This window comes from Aotus nancymaae, unplaced genomic scaffold, assembly GCF_030222135.1.
Source record: "Aotus nancymaae isolate 86718 unplaced genomic scaffold, 86718_ANA_hifiasm-v0.15.2.pri h1tg000004l, whole genome shotgun sequence".
Classification (NCBI taxonomy): Eukaryota; Metazoa; Chordata; class Mammalia; order Primates; family Aotidae; genus Aotus; species Aotus nancymaae.
In genome coordinates this window covers 20,087,216-20,095,875 of record NW_026988415.1, presented here as the reverse complement: position 1 = coordinate 20,095,875, position 8,660 = coordinate 20,087,216, and positions in this window count along the sequence as shown.

The following is an 8,660-nucleotide window of genomic DNA, read 5'->3' as shown; positions in this document are numbered from 1 at the left end:
TCTGGGCCTAAGTAAAAGAGGGATATCAGGGTCCTAGAGCTGCCTCACCTGTTCAGTGAATCCAGACTCATAAAGCATAAGAGATTTCTCTTAAAGGCTCAGCTGAGCACAACCCCCCGCAGGGTAGAGAAATAACCAGAAAAGAAGTGTGTGCACACACGCTAGAAAGAGGTTGGGGGGAGGGGCAACATCCAAAACAATCATCTCATTCATCAAAGAAAGAGCAGAGACCTGACGCAGTGACACAGAAAAGATTCTCTGGCTGTTATGACTTACCTGAGTGGCTGGATCTTATACACTCTCTGGACTCCAGTAGAGTTGTGTAAAATTTCCCTCTTATTGTTGTAAATTCAAAAACCTTTTATTACCTTTTACTATATGCCAGGCAGGCGCTGAGTGAGACATGAGACGGTACAGGTGAAGAAAACACAACCCCCTATAACCCCACTTTGGTGCCTATACCCTACCTCATACATATCTCTATTATTTGACCCACCATTTCTTCCCAAAGCAAAAGAGAGCATCCTCATATCTCCAGTGCCTATTACAATGTCTGGACCATTGTAGAAACTCAATACAGGTAGAAAACAAGAAGAATTCTGAGTAAAGTGAATTCTACTTTTTCACTGACTCCAGAGACTGATGTAATTTCCTAATGGACCTTCAATGATCACTAGCTGCAAACACTTTACTTTTTAGTCCTCTCAATCAATGCTCTATGATATGTTAACAAAGCATAAAAGCACTAGGGAAACACCCTCAGATTTAGGGAACCCCTTTGCACTGTAAATATAACCACCCCAATAATGTAGTTGATCTTTTAGGTGAGTTGCATACGCCTGGGCTTCTTAAGCAGGGGCACCTGCAGCAGCAATTTCTTTCAGCACCTCTCCCATAAAGCAAGCTCCCTGATTTAAATATAACCCCAGAGGAAAAAATGTTCCCTCCCAGCAATTGTTGCGTGAACCCACAGCTGCTACCTATTGTTAGACACCAGCTCAAGCAATCAGGCTTTCTTTGTATTAGCTGAAAAACGAGGAAATCGCACATCCACGCCTAACTGCCTCACACCTGTGCTTGCAAAAGTGGCAGCAGCACTGAGCATCTTGTGACTAATTCTGGAAAATTATCTACTTCAAGCAAGTGTTTCGGTAAGCCTCTCTTCCAGCTACACATATGATTTGGAATGCACATATTTGTTCCTTCTTCCTGGTAATCTTTCAACTCTAAGCTCTGCCTGGTACAAGACTTAGATCGTGGCTTTATGCTGCAATCCAAGAAATAGATTACAATGGTCAGTCTGAAAATTATTAGCACATAGGACCTCACTAAGTGCAGAGAGACCTCAAGAGAGAAACTGAAAATCAACTCATTGCCAGACTCTGATTTTAAAGTAATAATGGCAACAATTTATTTTTTGCTTACTATATGCCAAGCACTGTTTTAAAACCATTATTCTATTTTTCACAGGTAAGGGAACTGTGGCACATATATGCTAAATAACCTGTGCAAGATTGCATAGCTAATAGATGTGAACTCAATTAACTCTATGTGATTTTTCAAATTAATTTATTCATTAACCCACTCCCCTTAACACAATTGAAAATATTTGTTAAATAAATTATTATAATTTATTGATTTTAAATCAAGAGCCTTTTAATTACTATATTTTTATTTTTTTATCTTCATCATAGCACTTACAGTTGACTCTGCTCTCTAGAGATGGCCAATGGCCAAGAAATATTCCAAGTCTCTGCTCCTGCTCTTCTCTCAACCCCATGTCTACCTATCAAAATCCTACACACCTTCAAGGTCCATCTCAAATACTCTTGTGCCCGAATTACAGACGATAGGCTCAGGTCACTCCCTGATAGGATGTGTTCTTAAAGGCCCTTGGTCCCTCACTCACCCAAGAATGGGGGAGAGGACCCCACCAGGCGCTGTGGGCTTAAGTAAATATTGGACCCCAAAGAGTTCTGCAGAAAGTGATTTATTTAGGCAGAGAGAGGGAAAAAGGAGAAAGAAAGAGGGTGAGAGAGCGAGCTCTCACGCTGTGGTGAGAGTGGATGCAGAAACCGAGGAAATGGAGTGCATACAGATGTGGAATAAGGGGACTTTTAACCTGAGTGTTATTCCCGCCCTTTTCAAGTTTTTTGTCCTATGAAAGGAGTTCCTTTAAACTTCCGCTGGAGTGATTGATCTTTGATTTCTGACATCTGATTTGTTGTTGTGCCCAGAGTCCTCCCACAGCTTTTCGTGGGCTTTCTAGACAAAGGAAGCTCACCTGGGCAGTCTATCTTTCCGCATGTGTGAAAGTTAAACAAAGACCTCTAGTCTCCTGGATGGGGAGGTATGGCGCTGGGAAGTTCTTGCCTTTGAAACCATGCCCCCTTGTGGACCGGGAAGAGAATACATTCCCTCACTCTTTCTGAAACTTTCCTTGTCATCTAGCTAGATACAATCTCTTATCCCTCATATTTCTCTGTTGGGAAACTGTTATCATCTAGCTTTTAGTAGATATTAGGGTAATTATTTTATCCTCACCTTCTACTCAACCATAAGTTCCCTAGGGGCAAAAATTAAGACACACTCATCTTTGAATCATCTGCAGGGCCTAACATAGGGCCTTGCAAATAGCGGATGTGAAATATATGCTCATTGAATTTTGAGTTGAGAACTCTGTGTACATGTTGCAATGAAACAAAGAAGAGCAGAGAGAGATGGTGAAAAAAAATGTAAAGTGGAAGAGAGGTTAGAATTTTAAGGAGCTTAAGAAATAAGCCAGAAGAAAATAAGTACAAGTACTCAAAGTCTGCATGTCAAGGGAAGCTAGGAGGAGTGTGAAACTAGGAACCATGCGAAAATCTATCTGATCAGAAAAATTGTTAATGCTTTAAGAAATGAAGCTACTCCTCTCCTATCTTGGAAGACAGAGTCAATAATGTTCAGTCTTCCAAAATTATATACTTCTCCCAAATTTCTGCTAAAATAACTTGACACTAATCCAGCAGACCATTTATTATACAGCATTAGATAGTTAAGCTTTCTGTATGTATCTGACTCTTTTCTTGCTATTAGTTGAATCTTCTTGACTTTATGTTCTGCCATTTACCACCAATCTAAATTATTTTATTATGTTAACTATCCGGCTGGATTCCCATTGTTCTCTTGAGCCTGTGATAGGAATATTAGCAGATATATGCTATCCTCTTTATGATCTTGTGGTTTTCCTCCTGGCACATTCTCATGCCACATGGTTCCTACCCTATTTCCTTTAGCTGGGTTCAGCCCAAACTCTCAATCAGTATGGTTTCCATATGTCAGCTCATGAATCAGTGTCAGTCTGTGATGGAGTTTACTCCTGCTGGGGATGAAATTTAATTATATTTTTATAATTTTTTTCTGTTTGTCTATTTATCTTTTTTTACAAAGACTAAGTTATTCACATAATTCAATGTATTCAACTGAAAGGGTTGTTTTTATATTAACACTATGGCCTTTCTGCTTACTTGTTTTTAAGTTGACTTGTATGATAACAGTGATAGTTGTTGGTAGGGGTGTGTGTGTGTGTGTTCTTATGTGGCAAAATAAATAAAATGCTGGCAATCTAATATTAGTTCTCTAGGTATTTATCTATATTTATATATTAAAACACACACATACACACACAAACAGTTTCTTCTCTTTTTTTAACTGACCTGGGAACCTCTGCTCCAAAGGATGCTGATAACCTTAATGAGTGCATGCAAGGATTACAGCAAACCAATTCCAATTAATGGTCTTATTCTGCTGGTGGTGGGAAGGCATTTTCTTCAAGTATAAAAGCCAGTATGTTTTATTTAGTTCAGTTACACAATGGTATGAATTTCTTCCAAGAGTCTACCTAAGGAAAATCTATAAATTTATTAAGGTAAGAAGTCTATTAAGCCACGCCATTTATAATCATTCCACCTAATGTACAGAGTGTGTAAATAGTGCTCCTGAACAGTCTAAAGAGAGACACATTCATATATTTACCCTTGAATCACGCACTCCCACATTGCAGCGTATTTGTATTTATAGATTTATTTTTCCTTGGAACTCAGCCTCACAGACACTTCAGTGCAGTCTCTCACCATCCTTTTGCAGCTTCCTGGTGGAGATGACATTTGCTCAGCTAGAGAATAGACACTTTCTAGCTGAGTTGCTCATCACACTGATACCCTAAGGCCTGGCTGATTGGCTGTCAGAGGACTCCAGCTGTTTAGCTGCCGTGATGTGTCTTTCATAGGAAAAGACATTTCCTGGAACATCAACAGCTTGTTAAGAACTGGGGAGTGCAGGGGAGAAAATTTAAAATTTTGGAGCAACTGAATGTTTTGAACTTGGAGGAGGCATGAAGATGAAACAGAGAAAGGGATGAAGGGGAGACTTTTCCACCATCTGTGTATGAAAGACTCATTTTCAGAGCTAACCTTACAATTTGTGATGAGCAGCCCTCCAAAGCTTAGCAGGTCAAGTGTTGGTAGGAGAAGCAAAGTCTGTTAACCACCCTAGGGGTGCACAGAACATATGAAGATGTAAACTCATCAAAGAAGCTGGAAAACTCCTCATGAAATTGTCAGCAATTTGACTTCAATCTGATTTTCTTTGTGCCTTGATTTCCTCTTCTGAAAATCAAGGGTGAAGAATACTCGCACATGCTTATAAGATCCCAGAGAACAAAAAGTTGACCAAAGATACTTGGATTCTAAATGTCCCTTTAGGAAGCCAAGCTGGTAGCCAGAGCACACAGAAGGGAGGACCACGGTGCTAATGAGGCCATGCTTGCCAACTGAAGCCCATGTGGGCCAATTAGCTCTGCTTTCTTCTGCCACCATCAACTGACCCCTGAACTCTGGCCATTTACCTCACAGATCTATGCCATTAGTCACTGGGGTCACCAAGAGAGAGTCTGTGGATGTCTCAGTGAAAACTTAACAGAGCATGTTTCCAAGTGTCACCTTGATGTGTGAGGGGCAGCACAACAACTCCTCAGAGTAGCAAGCACTGTTTAATGGTCTCCTGGAGTCCTTCTACCATCTGTGCTTCCCAGTCTGACATATCTTATCACTGTTTGTTTTCTCCCACCAAACTGTGAGCTCTTTGAGAACTTATATTGGCTTAACATAAGTATTGTATCTTACTCAATTCTGTAACCTTGGCAACTCATAAAGCATAGCCACCTAGTAAGAGCTCGGTAAACCTTAGGTGACTGAATGAAGGAATGTAAAGGGCCTACCTCCAGTATTCCCGAATATGGTTTGACAACAACTCAGTGGATCAGCAATTTCACCATAAAAATCTGCAAAAAATATCCTGGAATAAATGCATATAATTCATTCCAAAAATTTTAACAGATAAATGCCTTTTTGAAAATATTACCTATGTGCCAAGGGACAGATGTGGATAGTAACAGCTCAGTCTGCCAGGGTAATACAAGCACCTAAAGGTTGTTACTCACTGACCTAACCCTGGCTTATTCACTTGCATATGCAACAAAGCAAAGCCCTTTCGAATAAAAAATAAAATCATCATCTGAGTTTACAATGGGTAATCACTCCTTTGCATTGGAGGTTCATAGAAGGTGAAGATGGTGCTTCGCCAAAAAGCCATACTCATCAAATGCACTAAGGGAGAAAGATGAGCACTTTGAGTTCTGATTTCAGTAATAAGTGAGCCATGCTCTCTCACCTAGCCTCCCTGTGGCTCTGAGGCCTAAAACATAGTACCCTCTACTCATGGCTGTCCATGCTTGTCAGGATTAGTTTATTAGTTGTTTAATGCTCAACTCAGATGTCACTACCTCTAGGATGTCTTCACTGACCACCATTCCCAAGGTGGATTCTGAGCCTTTACTATAAACTTCCATAGAGACCATGATTTCTTCTTTTATTGGAACTTCATGTTTTATTGTAAGTCTCCCTTTACCTATGTACCTTCTCTGATAGACTGTGAGTTTATTGACAATAAAAATTCTATTTCAGTAGGTCTGAGGTAGAGTAATTGTTATGACTAAGGAAGTTTGGGATATACTGTTCTAATTCATTGTATTCACAGTCCCGGATGAATAGTTAAATATAAAACACTACCACTAGCCAACCCAATCAGAAACATAGTTTTGATGCCAAAATTAACCCTTTTGCTCCCAAATACCAGTTGGAGAAAGGCTAAGGGGTAAGGAATACCCAGTGAGGTAGCTCCTATTCTATGACCATTTATGAAGAGATAAACTGAAGGTTTGACAGTTTATGTGATTTTCCTAGTTACTTACTATAAGTTCTGGAGCCAAAATTCAAAGCCAGATCTGTTTTTTTTTTTTCCAAAACTATATTTTGAAAATGTTTAAAAATACAGGAAAGTTTAAAGGGGTTGAAAATCACATACTCACAACCTAAATTCTGCCATTAATATCCTCCTCTGTTTGTTTTATCACATATTCATCATCTACTTGCCACCCTACTCATTGATCAATTTATCTTAAATTTGATGCATTTCAAAGTAATTGCAGACATTAATATACTTCAACTATATGCTATATGATTATAGCATGCATATCATCAACTAGGATTTAATATTTTTTTACAGGGTGTTTTCTTTTTGATGTAAAACTTATGATGAAATGCACAAACCTTACATGTACATTTGCTGCACTTTGATAAATGCACACACCTCAGCTACCCAAGCCCCTATAAAGATTTAGAATCACAAGGTATGTCCTCTTTTGTGGAAGCATTTACCCATGTGGTTTTATAAATCAGTATTGTGTTCCATTCCATTATTGAATTGTGCTCCATTATATAGAGATACCCCAGTTTGTTTACTTATTCTCCTATTGATGGATAACATTTCTACTTTCTGGCTATGATGAGTACTACTGCAATGAAAATTCCTGTACAAGTCTTTGTGTGGATATATACTTTTATGTGTCTTGAGTACATATCTAAGAATGGAGTTGCTAGGTCATAGGGTATGTATGCTTAGTTTTATAAGAAATTGCTATACCCCTTTCCCAAAGTGGTTTCAGCATTTTAACACGCCCATCAGCAATGCTCGATAGTTCCAGTTCCTCCACATTCTCATCAACACCTGGTTTTGTTGATCTTTTGCATTTTAGTCATGGTGGTGGGTATGTGATAGCATCTCATTGTCTAAGTCAGACTTTTTAAATTTCAAAATTAATGGCTTTTTCAGCCTGATCACATTAAAAATGTATGTAGGTATATAAAAATAACTAGAAACTCACAGTATAAGGCACGACATGAGAAGTGCAATATAAATAAAGTGCCAAAACATCATAGAGAGACAGAACTTCCAGCTAAGGTATGCAGTATGATGTCATATATTCATTTTTTCATTCATTCAAAAATATTTCTTAAGAACCTATTAGATAATGGGAATATGACAGTAAACAAAACTGCAAAGGCCCCTGCCATCATAGAACATTATTTTTTTTGCTGTTGTTGTTGAGGCAGGGTCTCTCTCTGTTGTCCAGGCTATAGTGTAGTGGCATGATCATAGCTCATTGCAGCCTCGACCTCCCAGGCTCAAGTGATCCTCCTGCCTCAGGCTCCCAAGTAGCTGGGACTACAGGTGTACACCACCACACTTGGCTAATTTTTTAAATGTATTTTGTAGAGACAGGGTCTCACCACATCATCCAGGCTGGTCATGAAACATAAATTCTAATGAGGTGAGGGGACACAATAAACATACTAGTAAAATGACTTTCAGATGGTGATAAGTGCCATTGGGTAAAATAATACAGGGAAGATAGGGAATAGGGAAGGCTGGAAGGAGGTGACTATTTTATATAAGTTAGGCTTATATAAGATAGGCGAAGCATTTGAGATAGATCTTGAAGAATGAATAAGGTTCAACCTGAGGCAAATAAGTAGAACTTCAAATAGGAGGCAGGTGGACACAAAGATAACATTGATCAGTGAGAAAGAACAAAGACTGAGTGTGGTAGGAGCCTCAGGTCTGTCTTGGAGCACATTGGGAAACAAAGCTGAAAAGACTGGGGAGGGAAGGTTATGGAGCTTGTATCTACTTCATCAGGTAACAAAGAGCTACAGACTACGTTTTAGCAAGATGGACCCAATAATGGACCTATAAAAAACTAAATTTGTGGCATTTCATTTGGTTGAATAAACATTTTGCAGTGCCTACTACGTGTATCACAGAAAGGATTGTAGGAGGGAGAAACTAAAGACTGTGGTGAGAAGTAGGAAAGATAATGGATTATCTGCTGCCATTGTCCAGGCTTAAGGCAATAAATATCTTAACTAAGACTGTGAAAATAGTAATTGAAAGATAGAAAATTTACTGAGGAGATAGAATTAAGAGCCTTGGTGACTTAAGGTGGCAGTGCTAATCTCTTTTCTGCTTGGGATAGCATATATACATCTTCCAGTAGCAACAACGAAAAAACGAATATTGGCAGCAGTACCCATACAGAATCAGGCTTTCCTTTTGAAGAATTGCGACTTTTTCCATTGCCTGCTAGAGCATAGCCCTCTACCCTCCAGTCCAGAGTGGTTGAGCCTATTTGAACTTCTGTGTTTCCATACAGTATCAAAGGAATCTCAAACACTTGGGCCATGGCATCTGAGGGTATGAGAAATGCTCACCAGAATTTC